The sequence below is a fragment of the Salvelinus namaycush genome, chromosome 17 (genome assembly GCF_016432855.1).
Source record: "Salvelinus namaycush isolate Seneca chromosome 17, SaNama_1.0, whole genome shotgun sequence".
Lineage (NCBI taxonomy): Eukaryota > Metazoa > Chordata > Actinopteri > Salmoniformes > Salmonidae > Salvelinus > Salvelinus namaycush.
Window position 1 is genome coordinate 13,334,669 of NC_052323.1, and position 26,695 is coordinate 13,361,363.

The window sequence follows — 26,695 nt, forward strand, 5'->3', positions numbered from 1 at the left end:
ATTCTACTAGTCACATTCTACTACAGTCACACTCTACTACAGTCATATTCTACAACAGTCACATTCTACTACAGTCAGATTCTACTACATTCACATTCTACTACAGTCACATTCTACTACAGTCAGATTCTAGAATGCAGTCAGTCAGTCAGAATAACGGACACAGAACAAGCCCCCCGTTCTCTCACTATGGGACCTCTATCTCTCTGAACCCAGGCCAGAGACACCCAAGGCTTTATCTGAGTGAGCCAGCCAGTGCATTCTGCTTGACTGGGGGAGAGGCAGGGGTGCATATGGGCAGAAGGTCAGAGAGGGAGAGATGGGGGTTGAGGGTGATCCCGATGGTGGCACATAGCGACCAAGTGTGTGTGTGTGTGTGTGTGTGTGTGTGTGTGCGTGCGTGCGTGCGTGCGTGCGTGCGTGCGTGCGTGCGTGCGTGCGTGCGTGCGTGCGTGCGTGCGTGCGTGTGAGCATCAAAGCCTCAAGTCATGCCACACTGCCTCGAAACCCTCCCATCACCTAGACCTGTTGGCAACCTCTGCTAAGTGGGAAATGTGCTTTGTGGTTAGAGAAAGCTAACCCTTCTCCCTCATCCACACAAAGCTCTGGGGTTTACACAGAGAAAAGCACTCACATCACATAGAGACAATTCACCCTAAATAATTCCCCCAGAGTGATTCATCCATGATGCCCTATTACACATTAATGCTTACAGAAACTCATCAATTTGAAGAACCATCAAAAATGTGTTTTATTGTCCGTGCTTTCAGAAATGTTCAGCCAATGAAAAACTGTAAGCGCAGAGGGGAAGTTAAACCTTTCTGATGTCATTGTGGGTGCCAAAGTGATGTCACATTCTATTAGTCACATTCTACCAGTAGTAGTAAAATCAGTGGGGAAGTCAAGCCAAGCCAGTAAAAAATACATATTACAACCTACAGCGCATTCGGCAAGTATTCAGACCGCATGACTTTCTCCACATTTTGTTACGTTACAGCCTTATTCTAAAATGTATTAAATATTTTTTTACCTCATCAATCTACACACAATACCCCACAATGACAAAGGACAAACAGGTTCTTAGAAATGTTTGCTAATTTATAAAAAATTTAAAACTGAAATACTTTATTTACGTAAGTATTCAGACCCTTTGTTATGACACTCCAAATTGAGCTCAGGTGCATCCTGTTTCCATTGATCATCCTTGAGCTGTATCTACAACTGTGGTAAATTCAATTGATTGGACATGATTTGGAAAGGCACACACCTGTCTATATAAGGTCCCACAGTTGACAGTAAAGCTAACAAAAAAGCAAAGCTAACTAAAGCAAAGCTAACTAAAAAGCATCATTCCCCAAGAGAGGATGGCTTTCACTTCAGCAGTGATGAATTCATTAACTTCTTTGACGAAAATATCATTATCATTAGAAAACAAATTTCAACGGAGTCCTCTTTGAATATGCGTATTTCTCCAAAGCCTAGTTGTCCTGAGTCAGCATAGAACTGCCAGGACCTAGGATCGATGGAGACACTCAAGTTTTTTAATCCTACATCTCTTGACACATTCATGAAAATAGTCATGGCCTCTAAATCTTCCAGCTGCATACTGAACCCTATTCCAACTAAACTACTGAAAGAGCTACTTCCTGTGCTTGGCCCTCCTATGTTGAACATAATAAATGGCTCCCTAACCCCCGGATGTGTACCAAACTCACTAAAAGTGGCAGTATTAAAGCCTCTCTGAAAAAGACCAACCTTGACCTGGAAAATGTAAAAAACACTATCAGCCTAGATCGATTCTCTCATTCCTCTCCCAAAAAAAATTGAAACTCACTGCCTTCCTGAAGACAGATAATGTATACAAAACGCTTCAGTCTGGTTTTAGACCCCATAATCGCACTGAGACTGCACTCTTGAGGGGGGTTAATTACCTTTTACACTTTTTCCCCAATTGTTTACACACTTAAATTGGAACATGAAACGCAATCACCAAAACCTGAAACTCATGTACCAAATCCCTAAACCAAGTCCGCAAAATTGCAAGTACAATTCCTGCTTTACACTCAGTTGTCAATTCTTGGTCTCGACCTTTAAGTCTTTACTGAAGACTCATATCTTCAGAAGGGCCTATGATTGAGTGTAGTCTGTAGTAGTCTGGCCCAGGGGTGCGAAGGTCAATGGCAAGGCATTGGAGCGATGAACCGCCCTTGCTGTCTCTTCCTGTCCGGCTCCCATCTCTCCACTTGGTTCTCTGCCTCTGACCCTATTATGGGGGCTGAGTCAATGGCTTACTAGTGCTCTTCCATGTCGTCCCTAGGAGGGGTACGTCACTTGAGTGGGTTGAGTCAATGACGTGATCTTCCCGTCCGGTTTTGAGCACCCTCGGGCTCATGCGGTGGAGAAGATCTTTGTGGGATATACTCAGCCTTGTCTCAGAGTTGCAAGTTGGTGGTCTGTTGATATCCCTCTAGTGGTGTGGAAGATTATATCGTGCCTGGTTGGCCCTATTGTCAGAGGGGGCCACAGTGTTCCCCAACCCCCCCCCCCTGTCCCTGTCCCTGTCCCGTCTCAGCCTCCAGTATCTATGCTGCAATTGTCTATGTACCGGGGGATAGGGTCAGTCTATATCTGCTGTAATTCTCCTATCTTACCTGGTGTCCTGTGTGAATTCCCAGTCTTTCAATTGCGGTTATTGATACATTGTCTGTTTTGCCAGTAGCCTAAAGCTCGCCCTCTCTCCCTCCCCGCCCGGTGGACCTGAGCCCTAGGACCATGCATCAGGACTACCTGGCCTGATGACTCCTGGCTGTCCCCAGTCCACCTGGTCATGCTGCTGCTTCAGTTTCAACTGTTCTGCCTGCAGCTATGTAACCCTGACCTGTTCACCAGAAAGAAAGAGAGAAAGAGAGAATTAGAGAGAGCATACTTAAATTCACTCAGAACACCGGATAAGACAGGAGAAATACTCCAGATATAACAGACTGACCCTAGCCCCCCGACACATAAACTACTGCAGCATAAATACTGGAGGCTGAGACAGGAGGGGTCAGGAGACACTGTGGCCCCATCCGATGATACCCCCGGACAGGGCCAAACAGGCAGGATATAACCCCACCCACTTTGCCAAAGCACAGCCCCCACACCACTAGATGGATATCTTCAACCACCAACTTACCATCCTGAGACAAGGCCGAGTATAGCCCACAAAGATCTCCGCCACGGCACAACCCAAGGGAGGATGGCTTTCACTTGCTGCTTTTTAGTTTGCTTTGCGACAGTATCAAAAATAAATTTCGAATTGTTCTTATTTTCCTCAATTAAGTTGGAAAAATAGGATGATCGAGCAGCAGTGAGGGCTCTTCGATACTGCACGGTACTGTCTTTTCATGCTAGTCGGAAGACGTCCAGTTTGGTGTGGCGCCATTTCCGTTCCAATTTTCTGGAAGCTTGCTTCAGAGCTCGGGTATTTTCTGGATACCAGGGAGCTAGTTTCTTATGACAAATGTTTTTAGTTTTTAGGCATGCAACTGCATCTAGGGTATTGCGCAAGGTTAAATTGAGTTCCTCAGTTAGGTGGTTAACTGATTTTTGTCCTCTGACATCCTTGGGTAGGCAGAGGGAGTCTGGAAGGGCATCAAGGAATCTTTGGGTTGTCTGAGAATTTATAGCACGACTTTTGATGCTCCTTGGTTGGGGTCTGAGCAGAATATTTGTTTGCGATTGCAAACGTAATAAAATGGTGGTCCGATAGTCCAGGGTTACAAGGAAAAACATTAAGATCCACAACATTTATTCCATGGGACAAAACTAGGTCCAGAGTATGACTGTGGCAGTGAGTAGGTCCAGAGACACAAAACCCACTGAGTCGATGATGGCTCCGAAAGCCTTTTGGAGTGGGTCTGTGGACTTTTCCATGTGAATATTAGTCACCCAAAATTTTTATATTATCTGCTATGACTACAAGGTCCGATAGGAATTCAGTAAACTCAGTGAGGAAAGCTGTATATGGCCCAGGAGGCCTGTAAACAGTAGCTATACAAAGTGATTGGGTAGGCTGCATAGATTTCATGACTAGAAGCTCAAAAGACGAAAACGTCTGGGTTTTTTTTGTAAATTGAAATTTGCTATTGTAAATGTTAGCAACACCTCTGCCTTTGCGGAATGCACGGGGGATATGGTCATTAGTGTAACCAGGAGGCGAGGCCTCATTTAACACAGTAAATTCATTAGGCTTAAGCCATGTTTCAGTCAGGCCAATCACATCAAGATTATGATCAGTGATTAGTTCATTGACTATAACTGCCTTTGAAGTGAGGGATCTAACATTAAGTAGCCCTATTTTGAGATGTGAGGTATCACAATCTCTTTCAATAATGGCAGAAATGGAGGAGGTCTTTATTCTAGTGAGATTGCTAAGGCGAACACCACCATGTTTAGTTTTGCCCAACCTAGGTCGAGGCACAGACACGGTCTCAATGGGGATAGCTGAGCTGACTACACTGACTGTGCTAGTGGCAGACTCCACTAAGCTGGCAGGCTGGCTAACAGCCTGCTACCTGGCCTGCACCCTATTTCATTGTGGAGCTAGGGGAGTTAGAGCCCTGTCTATGTTCGTAGATAAGATGAGAGCACCACTCCAGCTAGGATGGAGTCCATCACTTCTCAACAGGCCAGGCTTGGTCCTGTTTGTGGGTGAGTCCCAGAAAGAGTGCCAATTATCTACAAATTCTATCTTTTGGGAGGGGCAGAAAACAGTTTTCAACCAGCGATTGAGTTGTGAGACTCTGTTGTAGAGCTCATCACTCCCCCTAACTGGGAGGGGGCCAGAGACAATTACTCGATGCCGACACATCTTTCTAGCTGATTTACACGCTGAAGCTATGTTGCGCTTGGTGACCTCTGACTGTTTCATCCTAACATCGTTGGTGCCGACGTGGATAACAATATCTCTATACTCTCTACACTCGCCAGTTTTAGCTTTAGCCAGCACCATCTTCAGATTAGCCTTAACGTCGGTAGCCCTGCCCCCTGGTAAACAGTGTATTATCGCTGGATGATTCGTTTTAAGTCTAATACTGCGGGTAATGGAGTCGCCAATGACTAGGGTTTTCAATTCTTCAGAGCTAATGGTGGGTGCCTTCGGCATCTCAGACCCCGTAACGGGAGGAGTAGAGACCAGAGAAGGCTCGGCCTCTGACTCCGACTCGCTGCTTAATGGGGAGAACCGGTTGAAAGTTTCTGTCGGCTGAATGAGCGACACCGGTTGAGCATTCCTACAGCATTTCCCTCCAGAAGCCATGAGAAAGTTGTCCGGCTGCGGGGACTGTGCGAGGGGATTTATACTACTATCTGTACTTACTGCTGGCACAGATGCTGTTTCATCCCTTCCTACACTAAAATTACCCTTGCCTAATGATTGCGTCTGAAGCTGGGCTCGCAGCACAGCTATCCTTCGCTGTAAGGCGATCGTTCTCCTGTATATTATGAGTACAGCGACTGCAAAGGCATCATGTTAATGTTACTACTTAGCTTCGGCTGTTGGAAGTCCTGACGAACCATGTCCAGATAAAACATCCGGAGTGAAAAAGTTGAGTGAGGGAAAAACTAAAAATAGAAACGGTAATTAAAAAGTAAAAACCATAAAGTTGTCAGGTAGCAAAGTAAGGTTGGCCAACAATGCACTGTTTGGGACCTCCCAGCCAATTTACAACAGAGGCTTCAACTAATCCAGAACAGTGCTGCCAGATTCCTGACCAGGACCAAGAAGTCAGATCACATCAACCCGATCCTGGCCCAACTCCACTGGCTACCGGTCAACTACAGGATCGACAGGATCGAAAGCGTTCCACAGGGATGCTGGCCAATGTTGGCTCCAATGCTTCCCAGAGTTGTGTCAAGTTGGCTCGGTGTCCCTTGGGTGGTGGACCATTCTTGATACACACAGGAAACTGTTGAGCGTGAAAAATCAAGCAGCGTTGCAGTTCTTGACACAAACCAGTACGCCTGGCAACTATTACCATACTCCCGTTCAAAGGCACATAATCTTTTGTCTTGCCCATTCACCCTCTGAATGGCATACATACACAATCCATGTCTCAATTGTCTCGAGGCTTAAAAATCTATTTTCAACGTGTCTCCTCCACTTCATCTACACTGATTGAAGTGGATCTAACAAGTGACATCAATAAGGGATCATAGCTTACACCTGGATTCACCCGGTCAGTCTATGTCATGGAAATAGCAGGTGTTCCTAATGTTTTGTACACTCAGTGTATATTTTTTAAATAAATCACTAGAGCTTTGAGATAAATCTGTAATGAAAAGCGTTATACAAATTAATAATAATTATTATTATTACTGTTATATATGAACCTACACACACTCACAAGTACACGCACACACACATCATCTAAGGTGTCGGGGGGAAGTGTCGCTCCACAGATTATGGCAAGGTGATAGGTCGAATGTTTGGGAGGGGGCAGGGAGAGGTAAAATGGGGGACAGAGCACTTTGGGTAATTGGTTATTGTCCCTTGGGACAGGGGGAGAGACATGACATCATACAGTTCGAGAGAGAGAGAGAGAGAGAGAGAGAGAGAGAGAGAGAGAGAGAGAGAGAGAGAGAGAGAGAGAGAGAGAGAGAGAGAGAGAGAGAGAGAGAGAGAGAGAGAGAGAGAGAGAGAGAGAGAGAGAGAGAGAGAGAGAGAGAAAGAATGGCAGATAGAGAAGACAACCATTTATGATTTTCACAAAATGTGTGTGTGAGTGCAGGGCTCAGGTGGGTTCTACCCTAATATGCTTACTGAAACAAGACCATAGTGACCACACACTCACATAGATGCACACGCACGCACACACACACACATGCACACATCGAGGAATATGAAGTGGTGGAGCTGTGGAAAGAGAAGAGAGAGAAGGGAAAGTGAAAGGAAAGGAGGAGTGTAAGGGTGATGAGGTGGAGAGAGGGCCCAGAGGCTGGGGAGGCTATCTCCTACAGTGCACAGCTTAGGGTATCTGTGGTTAATGTCTTCTGTGAGAGAGAGAGGGAACAAGGGAGCGAGGGAGAAAGAGAGAGAGAGGCAGCGGGGTGTGTGTGTGCGTGCGTGTGGGTCAGAATTTAGCAAGAAGTAAAATGTTTGTTTAGGAGCTGTTACTGCATTGCTGTTAACTGTAAGTATGGGCCACTCAGCAAATGGAGCCAGCCATACTCATACGAGGGAGAGCGAGAGAAACCTTGCTTGCCTTCTTAAATACACCTGCAGTGCAGACTAGCAGACTAACTGACTATGGAAGCTCAGTCAGAGCTTTTCAAGCATAAGGGAGTTTGTGTGTGTGTGTGTGTGTGTGTGTGTGTGTGTGTGTGTGTGTGTGTGTGTGTGTGTGTGTGCGTGTGTGCGTGCGTGCGTGCGTGCGTGCGTGTGTGCGTGCGTGCGTGCGTATGTGTGACCAGGGTTGGCGAGTAACGTATTACATGTAATTATATGTAATCAGTTAAATGTAAGGGATTACAAAAATCCAGGAACTGTAATCCGTTACGTTACCAGCAAAAATATTGTAATCAGATTACAGATACTTTTGAAAATTGAAAAAGTAGATGATTACTTCAAGGATTACCTTTAAATCTTTGACACTTCTCTGTTTTCTCAATTACATTCAAATCAGCATTGGAAAAAGGCGTAAATTTAAATTTGTTCAACGTGAGAGAGTCTGAACTTAATCCAAAGACCACTATGATGACACTCCAAATGTGTTTGATGGATCGTGGGAAAAGAGCAGGAATAGGCTTTTGGAGGCTACAGTCCAAGCTATGTCTTCTAATGGTGCGACTGCTGTCAGCATCCAAAGTTATCCAACTTGAATAAACGCTTGGCGGTAAAGATGGCAACAGTGGTGTAGTCACTTATTATTGATATCTACATTGCGCATTGATGTGAATCCATTTTTGGACTTACATTTCTCCAGGCCCATCCCTCAGCTTTTTAACAAAACAGAGCTGGGGCGGCCATTTTGTTATTGTTATTGCCCTTTAAACAGCTGCATATTATCAAGATATCAAAGTGTCACCAACAAAAAGGTAAACAATAGGCCAAGACAGTGGAAATTTTAGCATGTAAATCTTGGTGGGGGGGGGGGGGGGGGGGGATTGTGGGATGATTGCCAGCAAAGCCACTACACAACACAACACTAAACAATACATGAATTGCACTATACCACTGCTACACCTGTCTATCAGCAGGGCCTTGTCTGGCAGTGAAACAGTTAATTCAGCCTCATTTACTGGCTTTAAAAAAAAACTAACTGATCTGGCTGACTTGCTTTAACAAATGTGGTTTCTACTGACAATTGAGATGTACAAACTATGGCATAAGGGGATGACAAGCGGATAACAGGCAATCCGTAATTTCGATGAAAACATTATTTTTTATTTTATTTCACCTGTATTTAACCAGGTAGGCCAGTTGAGAACAAGTTCTCATTTACAACTGCGACCTGGCCAAGATAAAGCAAAGCAGTGCGACAAAAACAACATCACAGTTACACATGGGATAAACAGACGTACATTCAATAACACAATAGAAAAATCTATATACAGTGTGTGCAAATGTAGTAAGATTCGGGAGGTAAGGCAATAAATAGGCCATAGGGGCGAAATAATTACAATTTAGCATTAACACTGGAGTGATAGATGTGCAGATGATGATGTGCAAATAGAAATACTGGGGTGTAAAAGAGCAACAACAACAAAAACAATATGGAGATGAGGTAGTTGGGTGGGCTATTTACAGATGGACTGTGTACAGGTGCAGTGATCAGTAAGCTGCTCTGACAGCTGATGCTTAAAGTGAGGGAGATATGTCTCCAGCTTCAGTGATTTTTGCAATTCGTTCCAGTTATTGGCAGCAGAGAACTGGAAGGAAAGGCGGCCAAAGGAAGTGTTGGCTTTGGCGATGACCAGTGAAATATACCTGCTGGAGCACGTGCTGCGGGTGGGTGTTGCTATGGTGACCAGTGAGCTGAGATAAGGTGGGGCTTTACCTAGCAAAGACTTATAGATGACATGGAGCCAGTGGGTTTGGCGACCATTATGTAGCGAGGGCCAGCCAATGAGAGCATACAGGTCACAGTGGTGGGTAGTACATGGGGCTTTGGTGACAAAACGGGGGGCACTGTGATAGACTACATCCAATTTGCTGAGTAGAGTGTTATTTTGTAAATGACATCGCCGAAGTCAAGGATCGGTAGGATAGTCAGTTTCATGAGGGTATGTTTGGCAGCATGAGTGAAGGAGGCTTTGTTTGCGAAATAGGAAGCCGATTCTAGATTTAATTTGGGATTGGTTAATGTGAGTCTGGAAGGAGAGTTTACAGTCTAACCAGACACCTAGGTATTTGTAGTTGCCCACATATTCTAAGTCAAAACCATCCAGAGTAGTGATGCTAGTCGGGTGGGCGGGTGCGGGCAGCGATCGGTTGAAGAGCATGCATTTAGTTTTACTAGCATTTAAGAGCAGTTGGAAGCCACGGAAGAAGTGTTGTATGGCATTGAAGCTCGTTTGGAGGTTTGTTAACACAGTGTCCAAAGAAGGGCCAGATATATACAGAATGGTGTCGTCTGTGTAAAGGTGGATCAGAGAATCACCAGTAGCAAGAGCGACATCATTGATATATACAGAGAAAAGAGTCAGCCAGAGAATTGAACCCTGTTTCACCCCCATAGAGACTGCCAGAGGTCCGGACTACAGGCCCTCCAATTTGACACACTGAACCCTATCTGAGAAGTAGTTGGTGAACCAGGTGAGGCAGTCATTTGAGAAACCAGAATTCAGAACATGGGCCGTTCTTACAGTTTTCACCCTGTACACCAAGTCAGAAGTAGGATAAATAAAGGGGGCATATAAAACAGACAACGAAAGCTCTTACAATATTCAATGATTACATTTCTCAAAAACAGGTTATAGGCTGCATGTGCACCACCATGTCAGAACAGTAGGCGAAATTAAGAGGTAAAAATATACCAAATTATTAAGGTGAGGCACATGGGCTACTAACAGCTTACTACAAACATTTATTTACTTTATTTTATTTAACCTTTATTTAACTAGGCAAGTCAGTTAAGAACAAATTCTTATTTACAATGACGGCCTACCGGGTTAGGGTTAGGGTACTTTCTTAGCTACTGTATACATATCTCCCTGGCATATTACATCATTTATGCAGCAGCATACAAGACATTTTTGAACTCACCACTCATTTGCGATTTCACAATTGTTGTGTGATGTTTATGTCCAACGGCCGATGAGCACCGACGTGTTTTATCTCTAATTTTTCTTAATTATTTCTCTGCATATGACAAAGATTAAAAAGGATTTGCCAGTAGATTGTCGACTTGATTCATGATGATGACTGCTAGCTAAGTCCAATCAAAGCTACTGTAGATATAACGTGATTTGATGTCATTTTATCTGTGGCCAATGACCTGGCCTTCTTGGATGGGCACTTCTAATGTAACTCTATGGCAGCACCCAAGGGGCTTGAATTATCGAAGTCTACCCTTAGACTTGGCGGTGACGTAGTGTCCCCATGAGTGATAGAACACTGAGCCAATCACAGCGCAATGCTCCGTAATTTTTTCTGGCTTGCCCCATCACCACAGAAAGCACTGAGCTAGGTTGAAACACCTGCATTTTGGAGCTTCCTTACTCAAGAAAACAAAAAAAGAAACCATATTTGTATGCGGCTTTATTTACTCAACAAAATATTTATTTTTTTACATTGTTTGTAAACTGATATGTGACACGTATGAATGCCAAAATAACATGCAAAACAGGCAAGCCCCGCCCAAAAAATATATATATTTATTTTTTACAAATTTCTTTGCTAAAAATGTGGTGCTCAAAACCAGCCCCACATGCCCTGAATGACGGTCGCCACTGGGCCTATAGCAAATGCAGCATACGGCATTCATTTTTCACATGTAAATAGCACTTTTCAGTTGTGCTCAAAGCATGCCATTCCATGAGCACAGCATTTATTTTTCAACTTGAATCAATGGCCTAATCAGTCCTCCATGATAACAAAATCATAAACAACAGAGTAGGGCTGGCTAATAGGTCATTAGTTTTGGGGTTATGTTCAGGTAAAACAATTTGACTAATCTATACTTCCATATTTCCAAGTCGTATTCTTGAAGTGTAACGATTTTCGTCGTCGGAAGAAGAGTAGTCGGACCAAAGCGCAGCGTGGTAAGTGTTCATGTTATTTTTATTAACACAGAACACTAAACAAAATAACAAAGAGAATGAACGAAAACGAAACAGTCCTGTAAGGTGCAGCAACACAAAACAGAAAACAACTACCCACAAAACACAGGTGGGAAAAGGCTACCTAAGTATGGTTCTCAATCAGAGACAACGATAGACAGTTGCCTCTGATTGAGACCCACACCCGGCCAAACACACAGAAATAGAAAACATAGAACACAAAACATAGAATGCCCACCCCAACTCACGCCCTGACCAAACCAAAATAGAGACATAAAAAAGGAACTAAGGTCAGGGTGTGACATGAAGATCAAGGGGTATAACATTTATTGGAATGACTGGAATTCTGAAAGGCTTTGGGTTTTAATGTAAAGATATAATTTAATCGTATTATTATACGTAGTAAAAAGTGATGGGTTAGAAGAAGCCTACATAACCAACCCATAAAGTAAAATTAAACATCCATATATGGCCAGCTATGTAAACTTCAACATTGATTTATCCTGCAATAGACGTCGTTCAATTGGTAACATACATTTTGGTATTCTTCTAATGCCTCTTAAGGGGAAAGAAATCTAAAAATAACTGAAGGTAATCAGATTACATTACTGAGTTTGGGTAATCCAAAAGTTACGTTACTGATTACAATTTTTGACAGGTAACTAGTAAATGTAACTGATTACATTTAGGCAATAACCTACCCAACCCTGTGTGTGACCCAGCTGCTGTCAAGCGGCCCCTATACTCCCCAAGGACGAGTTTTGCTGGATAGGCGTTCAAATATTTATCTTTTAAAGGGACCGAGGTCAATTCCATCCATTTCATTTCAAGTCCATTCAGAGAATTTAGGCTACTGAAATTAAATTCGTAAACTGAAAGTTTTTCATCGAAAATGTACTGAAATGATTTTAATTACATAAAATAATAACTGAGAATGAAAATATCACTGTTTCAACGAGAAACCTACACAGATTATATTGAATGAGATGTGTCCTCCACTCCTTAGTCCTTAAACTACTTGCCACTACTTGTCAGTCTAGCAGTTTATCTTATCATAGGCAGGTCTCGCCATCTAGTGGTGAAATGTAACATTAACTCAGTATAAGTCAATTGCAAATCAATCATAAGGGACAGTTCGAAAATAACTCCGGTGGGAGGGTGGTCCAAAATAGGGAGGGTTGTCAAATTCTGTTATTTTTGCTTTGGGGAGGGTTGTGTGGTATTGTATTGGGCACAGGAGAGGGTAGTGTGTTTTTTTCCTGGTTTACATTTGCCGTTTTGCAGGTTTTCCTATATATTTCTTCCATCCTAGACAAATTTCCTCATCTGCTTGGATGCACCTCCCCTATATCTAGGTGTTTTGGTACTTCCCTTTTGACCTATGCTTTTTCATGTGCTTACTATACCACAGGTCAATATAGTCTACCAGTCTAACTCTCTATCCTGCCTTCTATGCACCACTCATAGTGACGACAGTGGTAGGTATATAATTTGTCCAGATCGAGGCTAACTATTAATATAAAGGGAGTGGCTCCTAATGCGTGACCAGATATTTTATTTCTGAGGCTCATAAATATAGCATCAAAATGCTGAAAATCTGATTTCCCCTGGTTGATCACTGTCTGCAGTCGGCTCTGATCATAGTGTAATGAAACAGGCAGAGAGAGTGAGCTCATCCGTCCGTAGCCCTGTGTAGCATCGACTGTGCTAAAAAAAAAAGTGGTAAAGACTATATCCACATTTTTAAATACAGTTATTGTTATTTGTGGTCGTAATCATTCTTTTTTAGTTAATCCATTTTTTTTACAAGCGGAGAGTTAAGTGAGAATATTTTTAACATTTGGGAGGGGGGTGCATATTTTTTAATGACACATCAAGTTGGACAACAACCAATGACTCGCTGTTCCATCACATTACACAGTCATTGTCTTCTGTACAGGGGAGTTTTGTTAAGAGCCAATCTGAACATTAACAAGTCTCGCTTTTGTTACGGTTTAGGAAGCATAAGGACCTTATATTTCATATCAGTGAGAAATGATTTTCTAAAAACAAAAGGTTAAATTGATACACACCTTGATAGGGTTAAGGTTAGTGTTCCAACATGGCCATATCTACATGTTACAGCACTTGTTTATGAAAGACAGAGGCGACCACCTTTGCTAATTAGCTATCTAGCATGCTCCAAACACCTTTGTGTAAGCGTAACTTGGGAAGTGTAGTGGAAGTGTAGTTTCGTCGGATGAAGGAACCCATAGCTGTATGGATCTGTGCAAAACTGCTACAGTAAGTGTATCTTTTTTATTTGAAGGATCCTTTCTTGCTGATGAAAGATAAGGGCCATGTGTTTCAAAAACCGTATTGCAAGCGAGGATTATTGACGTTTCTAAACATTAAAACAATGTCAGGATTGTAGTTCACGTGAGGTAGTCGTGGGCGAAGCTAATGGCTGAAAACTAGGGAGAAGGCAGAAGAGTTGGGTAGTAACACGTTACATGTAGTTAAGTACATTTTTTGAGGAACTAGTACTTTTCTAGTTACTCTCTGTGGGCTGTACTTGTAATCTTAATCAAGTAATTTCTGAAGGAAGTAACTTACTTTTACTCCATTACATTTTACCAAATCACTTCAGTTACACCGCTTTATATTATTATATTGTCACTGTCAGATGAAAACTTTGTCACTCCAAATAATTTATTTAAATTAAATTATTTTACATGAATGATACTATTGGTTCCCAATTAGCTGTCAATCTCCCACCTATTCCTCTCTTTGGATTGGTGGATCCATGTCGTTATTTAATATATTTTTTGGAGTATTCAATGATGGGTGTTGACGTCAACCGCATGTATTCAATGGTAAGAGATGTTACGCCACTAGCCTCATGTCATGAATATGCATAGCCATCTCGAGACAACTCCTATATAAAGTGATTTTTTCCCCCCTAAAAGTTGCTGGGAAGTAAAATCTTCTACTTATATCAGTACACTCTTAACAACCTAAGCATTACGAAACTTATATTCAATCAAATAATCCTCATGTGGCAAATTCGACACTCTCAATGACCTCCATACCGAAACTCCTCGATGTCACATGATGAAGAATTGACCCAGCTATCCCTTTTCCCCCTTCTTCTATGGTGAAGTGCACGTCTTCACTCCTGAGGATATTTTTGATCAGAGGTAAGTAGCACGTTAATTACCTTCTGACTTTGTAATATGATATATTTCTGGAGTAAGATAGGTATTTCTCGGATATATCGCTGCTTTGAAATTGTGTTTTGAGGGCGAGTGCAAATGATAGGGCTAGGTAACTAACTAGACAACTAGTTAGCTAGGGCTAACAGAGAAACGGACAGGATGTTTAATCTCATGTTTTTAGCTCCCCATATGATCTCTGCGTGTTGGCTAAATTACTGTAGCTACTAGAAGTATTTGTGTTTTTGTTTGTTTCTTTATATTTACAGCTTGTAGCAGCACAACCAAGGGGGAGGAGAATGGGCCTGCCAAGAAAACAAAATAGCCTTCCAAGTGGAAAGTAGAGGTTCGGGAGAGAAGGCTGCAGGGTAAATCCTACTTTGTCAGGGAAAAGATGATTGAGTTGTCTATGGCAATTCATATCTGCACTGTTTGATTATTTATTACATGATTCTTACTAGAATACTTGTATTCCATGCTGAAATGTCTGATTTGCATACTAGTAACAGGATTAATAGTGAAATTTCGATATACATTGTTTCAATGTTGGACAATTTACCTGATCCTACTTGATATTTCATTCTGAGTAAAAAATTAAACTTCACACTTGGTGTAAATATTTTTAGGACGCATTCACGATCACATTTACTTGAAATTATATTGTGAAATAAATGTTCATTAATGCTACTGAAATTGTGAAGTTATTCTAATCTCTTTAGTACGTCTACATTTTTAAGAAATTGAGCACTATGATGTGTCTATGATAAGTCAAATTTGAAAAATACAGTAATTAACACTGTACAGCACGGGAGGGTCGGAGAATGAGTCCAAATAAAACTTTGCGAAACGTAGCGCGTACAATAGGTCACTTCTCGAATGCGTACTCCATTTGTACCTATTTTGAAGCATGCATCGATGCAAGCTGCAACGGAAAGTATGCAAATAAATATGACACAAACGTAAAAAAAATGACATTTATTGAAATCAATGGCAGCTAAATTGTTACGATTCACATATGTAGCTGATAATTATGAAGTCCAATGTTCGCTTTGTGTATATCTTGTTTCGTCTATTGTTGCCATTGTCCTGGCTGGAAGGAGGTTCAGTGAATGGGGCGGTGAAGCGTGAGGTAATACAGTAGGGGTTGTGCGAGTGCTTCTTAAATGTATTGTTTTATGTATTCTCCCCACTCTCGTCCTCACAAGAACATACTCAAGAGAACGTACTGGAGAAAACATTCGGAGCATGAGTGTGGAGCATGGTAGGTAGTATGTTTGGAGAAACACCCCTCGAGTTTGAGAGTTACAAGCCTCCACTCACCCAGTAATTTTTGAACTGTCCCGAAATAATCCTATTAAAACACTGCATGAGAAATATGCCATGGACTCAAAACAATTGAAAGTACAGAGTATAAAACAGTACTTAGCCTAATATATTATTAACAGCCACGATAGCAGCGTCTACCGATAGGCCTATTTTTAATTAATATTTCAACTCGTCACCACGCTCTACCTTCCACTGGTGTTTCCCAACTGTAGTCCTCGGGTACCCCCAACAATACACATTTACATTTTAGAGCCAGACAAGCACACTTGTTTCAATTTGGTAACTAATCCTTCGATTAGTTAAATCAGTCCAGAGCTACAACAACAATGTGTGCTGATTGAACCAAACTAAATAATTGGAGGATGCGGGCATCGATCCCGCTACCTCTCGCATGCTAAGCGAGCGCTCTACCATTTGAGCTAATCCCCCTGTGCCTCCAATAAGAAGTATGAAATCTCAAGGACCGCACTGCCAAATCCCTCGTCAACTAGAAAGGATACTTTTTAAAAAGTATGCTTGCTTCAGCTTTCTAAAAGTATTTTTCATGGTAGTTCAGTAACGGTTGAAGCAGTGACTGCAGTAAGCCTAGTGGTGGAAATAGCTGTATGGTTAGTGAGTTTTGGGTGTATGATAGCAGAAAAACCTGTGAGTCTGGACTTCCCCCTGCTGGCTGTCTGTGGAATAACATCAGGATCAGATGATCGTGGGGATATGCATGTTAGTGTAATAAATATCATTTATTATAACACAAGCATATTTGCTATTACATTGTTATAACTAACTTCTTTCCAAACAGGGTTTCTCACAAACTAATAAGCAGATACTGAGACCCACACACACCCAGAGACAGATGGCTGACACAGGCCTTTTCATAAAGACTGATAAGAAAAGGGTGCCTGGTACTGCATATCACAGAAACTGAGACACACACATACCCAAGGACAGAGGGCTGAAGCAAACCTTTCATAAACACTGATAAGACAGGAACATCTACGCACAAACAAAATCTCCTCTTCAGTCTGAACATTTTACAGAGACACACAGAAATGTCAAAATAGGAACATCTACGCACACACCTAATCTCCTGTTTTAGCTGAACATTTCTGAAGACAAAGAAATCTACTCAGAGCCAATGAGACAGTGATACTAGCCTGAAGGGGACCTCGCCCAACTCATCAGGACCAACCAGAGGACAAGAACTTCCAGACTCAACCTACTTTCTATCTTTGTATAAAATGTCTATGCACTCTGTTATCTGGGCTTCTTTCGGAGAGTTCCATTTGAGCTTGATGAAAGGGTCCGTGCACGCTATTTCAGATATCTTTACCTCTGAATAAATTGCTTTTAATTAAACCTTATCCACCCTGTCCAGAGTCTCTACTTCGTCTCAGTTCTCCAGTAAACTTGTTTTATCAACAAATTGGTAGCAGAGGATGGTTTTCTTCTCTGAATTCGGTCCATAAAAAGTTGATAGAGAAAAGAGACAAGTGAGAGACGGATCAGAGAGACGGGTGACCTGAAAAGGAGCTGCCGGGGATTCATCTCACCTCAGGAATCTGATCTAAAAGTCGACTAAACAAAAGGTAAGCAGAGCCTGTTAAATCAAAAATCTGCATATTGTATTATAGAGATAACCAAATTTAAGATCAGTGACTGAGTGTGAGTATGAATTTCCGTTAAATTTATGATAAATGTCTATTGTAAATGTAAAAGTAAACATGTAAAGATATCTGAGATATAGAGAGTCACATAGTCGGGTAGAAGCCGTGAGACTCAGATTCATATAGTCGGGTAGAAGCCGTGAGAATCTAAGTAAATGGGTGTTGTGATAAATCCACATAGTCGGGTAGAAGCCGTGAGAATCCAATGTATTGTGTTATAATTGTAACTGACTTGATAAAAAGATTCAGACAGTCGGGTTGAGTGAGAATTCCGTGAGAATCCAAGTCTAGAAAAGGTTCCCCAGACTTAACAACATTTGATTGGTTAAAACACTTGGAAGTTACCTAGGGGGAATCAACAAAATAAAACAAAAATACAAGTTCAGATAGTCGGGCAAATGGTTGACTTGGCACTTAACTAGATGCACTGTGAAGAACTTAACCTGCGATCAATGTATTAATGTTGTTATGTAATAAAACTAAATGTGGAAATGTTAATTTGAAATGTTGTGTAAGATTGGCCTTTTCACGAGACTCACTAGTTGATAACTTTTGGGAGGACAGCTGAGTTTTCTTTTGGCCCGTGGTGCAGCCGCCGAGCTGAAAACTGACTTGTATTTTTCCTCTATTGTGATGTTGGTATTTCCATAATTCCTAAAATTGAATTGATAATTATTTTAGCAGCGCTTGAGTTCGTAGATATATTGTTCCGGAAGGGCGATTCTGATACCTTCTGGGAAAGTATATAACAACTTGAAAAACTGAAAAACGCTGATAACTTTTGCAAAATAATTCCTATAATTGAATTGATAATTATTTTAGCAGCGCTTGAGTTCGTAGATATATTGTTCCCGAAGGGCGATTCTGATACCTTCTGGGAAAATATATAACAACTCGAAAAACTGAAAAGCGCTGATAACTTTTGCAAAATAATTCCTATAATTGAATTGATAATTATTTTAGCAGCGCTTGAGTTCGTAGATATATTGTTCCCGAAGGGCGATTCTGATACCTTCTGGGAAAATATATAACAACTCGAAAAACTGATTAACAGTAATAACTGCTGTAAATAATTCTTTGTGTACGAGTGTGGGGCACCAGAGATAAGTCGGTGTCAGCACCGAGAATACATTGCTGGCCTCGGCCAGTGACGGGCTAAGTGCACTAAGATAGTCAAACCTGATCCTGAAATTTACCATGGCAGCCGCTAATGGCCCAAAACTAAAGTTCAATGAATACCTAGAACAAAAAAAATACAGGACAGGGCAGGGGGTAAGGAACAATATAAATGTACAGGCCCCAATCTCAAGACCTCGTGGGAGGGCCAATCAGATTTTGAAGGCTAAGATAGCCAAGGTATGTGCTGAGTCCAAACTGTCGTGGGTAGAGGCTTTTCCCCTGGCGCTGATGGCCATGAGAGCCTCTCCAGGGGCAGGGACTCATCTGTCTCCTCATGAGATCAGACAGGGAGGGTGATGTTTGGTCCACCAAGAGAGGGAGGTCATATGCCCGCTCTTGATGTACAACAAATTGCAATGTCTGACTATGTGAGAAAACTGACGGAACTTTCTGCAGCTCTCTCCAAACAGATTCACAAGGTCCAATGGCAGGGTATAAAGTATTTTGGGGAGAAAATTTGGAGAAGGACTGAATGAGTTACATGAAAAGTCACTAGAGGGCGCCATTGGTCAACTTGTGGAGGTTCATGGAATTGGGAGAAGGCAGACAGTTACATGAAACATAGAGGAAATTTAAAACGAATGATTTGAGGGTATTATCATAATTCTTTTTAAAGATAAGGGGTTCTTTAATAGGTCTAGACATGGTATGGAACACGAATATAAGGGGGTGTTGTAACCTTTGACCTGCATCATGGCTGTCTCTTGAAGTCTGATCAGCTTCGGGGGAGGGCCATGTAAATAATGCATTTGTGGTCATTTGGTATACTGGTTTTGAGGTAAATTGGTGTAAGTCATTATTTGGAGTAGGTAAGGTTGTTACCTGGCCAGGGCCAGGTATCAAACGGGGGAGGGGTACATTGTGGTCTAGGATAGGATGGGGCCTATTGAATAATAAACTAATTTAAAATTTAAAAAATTCTAGCTAAAAAATAGGCATAGAAGTTAAATATATAATCAGATAGAACAAATGAGGAACTGTTTGTTAAACAAACCTGTATGTCCAAGATTTTATGCATTGCAGGTGAATTAAAGGAGAAGGTGATTCACTAGATCTGGGGGCATATCGCACTTGGAGGGTGAGACACACTGACACTGTCGAATGATCACAGAGTTAAGGAGAAGAACCGTTGCTAATAGAGTTCGGGGATCAACTCCTTAATGAAGAATTCCCTGCCCCCGACCTTTCCTCACTGTGTTTGTTCATAGAAGTGAAAGTGTTGCTTGGTCTCTGGCTGATGATGTGTTCTCTGGGAGAGGATGGGGCTTTACAGGACTGCTTGTGGTCCTGAGTTGTCTGTTTAGGATACGATGGGGATGTTACCATCACAGTACTGCCAGAACCACCACCAGTTCCAACAGACCAGGTTCAGCCGGCCTCCTCCACCACTTCAAGACCAAGTCCCACGCCATCACCTAAACTCTACAATCTGGTATAGGTAATAAATGTAAAAGACATCTCAGATAGTGACCAATTGGGGACTGATTCTGGTTATGAGGAAAGGGAGAATATGTGGTTGGCCTATAAAACACTTAATAGAAAGGACTGTGTCGTATGTGGACATGCCAGACCTATTCTGGCTGCTCACCCATTTGCCCTAAGTAATGGGGAAGGTTGGATGTGCATATTGGAAAGTTTAAGCCAAATTCAACCCTGTGTAAAACTCTGAGTCTTGTGTTCCCAGAAGTCCGTCCCCAGAAGACACCATGGGGGGTTAAGGCATATGGGGGATATTACAGCTGTAACACTGGTACAGGTAGAGGTATAGACTATGGGAGGTTCCCTGCTACTGCCTGCATTACTAATGTCACTATTAAATAGAGGTGTTGCTGATGTATGGTGGATGTGTGGACCTGCCAGGCGGTTGACCCCATTTTGAAAGGAGATTATCAGGGAACATGTGTTTTGGCCAGTCTGATAACACCATTGCCTATTATTGAGGTTACAGCTAACCAACTTCTGGGAGCTGCACATGACACAGAGACTCGGTACCAACCCAGGAGACGGCAGAACCATGACGCTCCTTGGTCCGAGGGTACAGATAACATGCACACCAACCTGTTGGGGTCCCAATAGGGGTCCCCCACGAATATCAGACATAAAACAGGAATGATGGCCTGTGGCATTTATTGCCCATTTTTGGCCCAGCTATTGTTGATGCTAAGCAGAATGCCTGGATCAATTATATCTACTATAATCAACAATGATTTGTTAACTACACCCACACAGTACTTACGGGGATGGCTGAACGATTGGATGCTACCTCTCAAACCAGTAGACAAAATAGACTAGAACTGGACATGATTCTGGCCAACCAGGGAGGTGTATGTAAAATGATTGGAGAACAGTGTTGCACGTTTGTCCCTAAACAATACTAGTCCGGATGGGAGCATTTCAAAAGCTCTGAGTGGGTTGGCAAGGTTATCAGTGGAGATGAAGGGTCTTGCAGGTGTGGAGGAGCGTGGACTGTTCCCCTGGCTGGGTGGTTGGTTTGGTAAGTACACTACAATGATGGTTACTGGATTTCTGACTCTAGTTGTTGTTTTTCTTATGCTCATGTGCTGTGCTACCTGTATCATACCTTGTTTGAAGAAGTCTGTTACAGATGTGGCAAGGACCTCTGGTATGATGCTGTTGCTTGATGCTCCAGTTGGAGAGGCTGATACGGAATCAAGCTTTCGCAGGAGAGTGGGCCTGACAGAGGAGGACCCTTGGTTTGCTGTAGTAGAGGTTGTCGAATGAATAAAAAGTGATGTTTGTCCTCCCTGTTGTGAAGGTTTGAAGTTCCCGGGTGGCGACGAGCCCACCTGGTACAGGTTGTATAGAGGGATGGACCTGAGGGTTTAACATTTTCTCGTTTTTTGGTTAAAAAATTAGGTAATTGGACTCAACAAGGCTTCGAGGCGGTCCATGGACAATTGGCAGCTACATCCCTGATGGCCTTCCAAAATAGAATCGTGGTGGATATGTTGTTGGCTGAACGCGGAGGTGTTTGTGCCATGTTCGGAGAGCAATGTTGTACTTTCATTCCCAATAACACAGCAACTGATGGTAGTCTTACTGTTGCTTTAGAAGGTCTTCGTACTCTTAATGGGAAAATGAAGAGCCACTCAGGAGTGAATACCTCAATGTGGGACTCTTGGATGGATGCGTTTGGTAAATATAAGACGCTTGTTTCTTCCATACTGGTATCTATATCTGTCTTCGCTGCGATACTGGTGCTTTGTGGATGCTGCTGCATTCCATGTATTCGAACGCTGACCACTAGGATCATAACTACTGCTATTGATCCCAATCAGGCAGAGAAGGGACAGATGTTTCCTATGCTTGCCCTGGAGGATGCTGAGCCAGGCTATTGGACTGATGACTAATTAAACGCCATTCATAGCTTTTGTCACGTCTCTGGTGAGACGTGAAGAGGGGGAATAAAACTTTCTCTCTGAGAAAGTTTCCCTGGTTGTTTACTTTTGCTTTTCTTACTTTTACCTAGTTTATGTCACGTCTCTTGTGAGACGTGAAGAGGGGGAATCAAAACTTTCTCTCTGAGAAAGTTTCCCTGGTTGTTTACTTTTGCTTTTCTTACCTTTTTCTAGTTCATGTCACGTCTCTTAGGAGACGTGAAGAGAGGGCATATGAAACTTTCTCTTCAAGAAAGTTTCTGCATATACTACTCCTGCTGGATCCCATGTTTATGTCACGTCTCTTAGGAGACGTGAAGAGAGGGAATAAAACTTTCTCTCTGAGAAAGTTTCCCTGGTTTTTTACTTTTGCTTTTCTTACTTTTACCTAGTTTATGTCACGTCTCTTTGGAGACGTGAAGAGGGGGATTTGTAATAAATATCATTTATTATAACACAAGCATATTTGCTATTACATTGTTATAACTAACTTCTTTCCAAACAGGGTTTCTCACAAACTAATAAGCAGATACTGAGACCCACACACACCCAGAGACAGATGGCTGACACAGGCCTTTTCATAAAGACTGATAAGAAAAGGGTGCCTGGTACTGCATATCACAGAAACTGAGACACACACATACCCAAGGACAGAGGGCTGAAGCAAACCTTTCATAAACACTGATAAGACAGGAACATCTACGCACACACAAAATCTCCTCTTCAGTCTGAACATTTTACAGAGACACACAGAAATGTCAAAATAGGAACATCTACGCACACACCTAATCTCCTGTTTTAGCTGAACATTTCTGAAGACAAAGAAATCTACTCAGAGCCAATGAGACAGTGATACTAGCCTGAAGGGGACCTCGCCCAACTCATCAGGACCAACCAGAGGACAAGAACTTCCAGACTCAACCTACTTTCTATCTTTGTATAAAATGTCTATGCACTCTGTTATCTGGGCTTCTTTCGGAGAGTTCCATTTGAGCTTGATGAAAGGGTCCGTGCACGCTATTTCAGATATCTTTACCTCTGAATAAATTGCTTTTAATTAAACCTTATCCACCCTGTCCAGAGTCTCTACTTCGTCTCAGTTCTCCAGTAAACTTGTTTTATCAACATTAGTCGCCCGAACATGGTCACTGTTTTCCTGTCTTTTGTCGTTCTTATGCTCACTGCGTCTCAGTGGATCGGTCCAAGGCCTTTCTACTGTAAGCAGAGGAGAGGACAGCCTTCCAGTAGAATAGATAGAGTCACAGCTCCCAACATTTCCTAACAAATGAACAGCTACAGATATTTAGCTTGCATAAAACAATACATATGTGCTAGAGAACTGTGCTACATACCAGTTATTTTCAAGATGTATAAATATAGAGATAGAAATACATGTATGACTCCTGTTATTTTTGTTTTACCTTGTAATAAAGCACTTACGTGGTGATCTCTCTTAATGGTTCATGAGTAATTTGGTATTGTTCGGCATGTTAACCTGCCTAAGTACCTTAGATCGCAAGCCCATAATTAGTCAATAGGGCTGACTGGCTAGCTACTAGTACTGTTAGCTAGCCACAAAGCTAGCTACTGTAACCACGAAGAATTGACATCTATCTTGCATAATATTAGTTTTAGGTCATTTTTTCCTGTTTAACTATCTGGCTAGCTAAATTGTTACGATTCACATATGTAGCTGATAATTATGAAGTCCAATGTTCGCTTTGTGTATATCTTGTTTCGTCTATTGTTGCCATTGTCCTGGCTGGAAGGAGGTTCAGTGAATGGGGCGGTGAAGCGTGAGGTAATACAGTAGGGGTTGTGCGAGTGCTTCTTAAATGTATTGTTTTATGTATTCTCCCCACTCTCGTCCTCACAAGAACATACTCAAGAGAACGTACTGGAGAAAACATTCGGAGCATGAGTGTGGAGCATGGTAGGTAGTATGTTTGGAGAAACACCCCTCGAGTTTGAGAGTTACAAGCCTCCACTCACCCAGTAATTTTTGAACTGTCCCGAAATAATCCTATTAAAACACTGCATGAGAAATATGCCATGGACTCAAAACAATTGAAAGTACAGAGTATAAAACAGTACTTAGCCTAATATATTATTAACAGCCACGATAGCAGCGTCTACCGATAGGCCTATTTTTAATTAATATTTCAACTCGTCACCACGCTCTACCTTCCACTGGTGTTTCCCAACTGTAGTCCTCGGGTACCCCCAACAATACACATTTACATTTTAGAGCCAGACAAGCACACTTGTTTCAATTTGGTAACTAATCCTTCGATTAGTTAAATCAGTCCAGAGCTACAACAACAATGTGTGCTGATTGAACCAAACTAAATAATTGGAGGATGCGGGCATCGATCCCGCTACCTCTCGCATGCTAAGCGAGCGCTCTACCATTTGAGCTAATCCCCCTGTGCCTCCAATAAGAAGTATGAAATCTCAAGGACCGCACTGCCAAATCCCTCGTCAACTAGAAAGGATACTTTTTTTAAAAGTATGCTTGCTTCAGCTTTCTAAAAGTATTTTTCATGGTAGTTCAGTAACGGTTGAAGCAGTGACTGCAGTAAGCCTAGTGGTGGAAATAGCTGTATGGTTAGTGAGTTTTGGGTGTATGATAGCAGAAAAACCTGTGAGTCTGGACTTCCCCCTGCTGGCTGTCTGTGGAATAACATCAGGATCAGATGATCGTGGGGATATGCATGTTAGTCGCCCGAACATGGTCACTGTTTTCCTGTCTTTTGTCGTTCTTATGCTCACTGCGTCTCAGTGGATCGGTCCAAGGCCTTTCTACTGTAAGCAGAGGAGAGGACAGCCTTCCAGTAGAATAGATAGAGTCACAGCTCCCAACATTTCCTAACAAATGAACAGCTACAGATATTTAGCTTGCATAAAACAATACATATGTGCTAGAGAACTGTGCTACATACCAGTTATTTTCAAGATGTATAAATATAGAGATAGAAATACATGTATGACTCCTGTTATTTTTGTTTTACCTTGTAATAAAGCACTTACGTGGTGATCTCTCTTAATGGTTCATGAGTAATTTGGTATTGTTCGGCATGTTTACCTGCCTAAGTACCTTAGATCGCAAGCCCATAATTAGTCAATAGGGCTGACTGGCTAGCTACTAGTACTGTTAGCTAGCCACAAAGCTAGCTACTGTAACCACGAAGAATTGACATCTATCTTGCATAATATTAGTTTTAGGTCATTTTTTCCTGTTTAACTATCTGGCTAGCTAAATTGTTACGATTCACATATGTAGCTGATAATTATGAAGTCCAATGTTCGCTTTGTGTATATCTTGTTTCGTCTATTGTTGCCATTGTCCTGGCTGGAAGGAGGTTCAGTGAATGGGGCGGTGAAGCGTGAGGTAATACAGTAGGGGTTGTGCGAGTGCTTCTTAAATGTATTGTTTTATGTATTCTCCCCACTCTCGTCCTCACAAGAACATACTCAAGAGAACGTACTGGAGAAAACATTCGGAGCATGAGTGTGGAGCATGGTAGGTAGTATGTTTGGAGAAACACCCCTCGAGTTTGAGAGTTACAAGCCTCCACTCACCCAGTAATTTTTGAACTGTCCCGAAATAATCCTATTAAAACACTGCATGAGAAATATGCCATGGACTCAAAACAATTGAAAGTACAGAGTATAAAACAGTACTTAGCCTAATATATTATTAACAGCCACGATAGCAGCGTCTACCGATAGGCCTATTTTTAATTAATATTTCAACTCGTCACCACGCTCTACCTTCCACTGGTGTTTCCCAACTGTAGTCCTCGGGTACCCCCAACAATACACATTTACATTTTAGAGCCAGACAAGCACACTTGTTTCAATTTGGTAACTAATCCTTCGATTAGTTAAATCAGTCCAGAGCTACAACAACAATGTGTGCTGATTGAACCAAACTAAATAATTGGAGGATGCGGGCATCGATCCCGCTACCTCTCGCATGCTAAGCGAGCGCTCTACCATTTGAGCTAATCCCCCTGTGACCTCCAATAAGAAGTATGAAACTCCAAGGACCGCACTGCCAAATCCCTCGTCAACTAGAAAGGATACTTTTTTAAAAAGTATGCTTGCTTCAGCTTTCTAAAGATTTTTTCATGGTAGTTCAGTAACGGTTTGAAGCAGTGACTGCAGTAAGCCTAGTGGTGGAAATAGCTGTATGTTTAGTGAGTTTTGGGTGTATGATAGCAGAAAAACCTGTGAGTCTGGACTTCCCCCTGCTGGCTGTCTGTGGAATAACATCAGGATCAGATGATCGTGGGGATATGCATGTTAGTCGCCCGAACATGGTCACTGTTTTCCTGTCTTTTGTCGTTCTTATGCTCACTGCGTCTCAGTGGATCGGTCCAAGGCCTTTCTACTGTAAGCAGAGGAGAGGACAGCCTTCCAGTAGAATAGATAGAGTCACAGCTCCCAACATTTCCTAACAAATGAACAGCTACAGATATTTAGCTTGCATAAAACAATACATATGTGCTAGAGAACTGTGCTACATACCAGTTATTTTCAAGATGTATAAATATAGAGATAGAAATACATGTATGACTCCTGTTATTTTTGTTTTACCTTGTAATAAAGCACTTACGTGGTGACTCTCTTAATGGTTCATGAGTAATTTGGTATTGTTCGCCATGTTTTT

The 26,695-nt window shown here is 42.0% G+C and overlaps 1 long non-coding RNA gene and 3 other non-coding genes across 4 annotated transcripts; 1 reads left to right on the top strand and 3 right to left on the bottom strand.

Moving 5' to 3' along the window:
• Positions 1 to 14,228: 14,228 nt before the first annotated feature.
• Positions 14,229 to 15,143, top strand: LOC120062109. Its single transcript, XR_005478386.1, has 2 exons — positions 14,229 to 14,441; positions 14,726 to 15,143. It is a non-coding gene; the product is annotated as an uncharacterized LOC120062109 (long non-coding RNA).
• A 995-nt stretch (positions 15,144 to 16,138) lies between these two features.
• trnaa-agc lies at positions 16,139 to 16,211 on the bottom strand. The gene has a single exon. It is a non-coding gene; the product is annotated as a tRNA-Ala (tRNA).
• An 8,163-nt stretch (positions 16,212 to 24,374) lies between these two features.
• Positions 24,375 to 24,447, bottom strand: trnaa-agc. Its single transcript has one exon. It is a non-coding gene; the product is annotated as a tRNA-Ala (tRNA).
• A 1,517-nt stretch (positions 24,448 to 25,964) lies between these two features.
• Positions 25,965 to 26,037, bottom strand: trnaa-agc. The gene has a single exon. It is a non-coding gene; the product is annotated as a tRNA-Ala (tRNA).
• Positions 26,038 to 26,695: the final 658 nt, after the last annotated feature.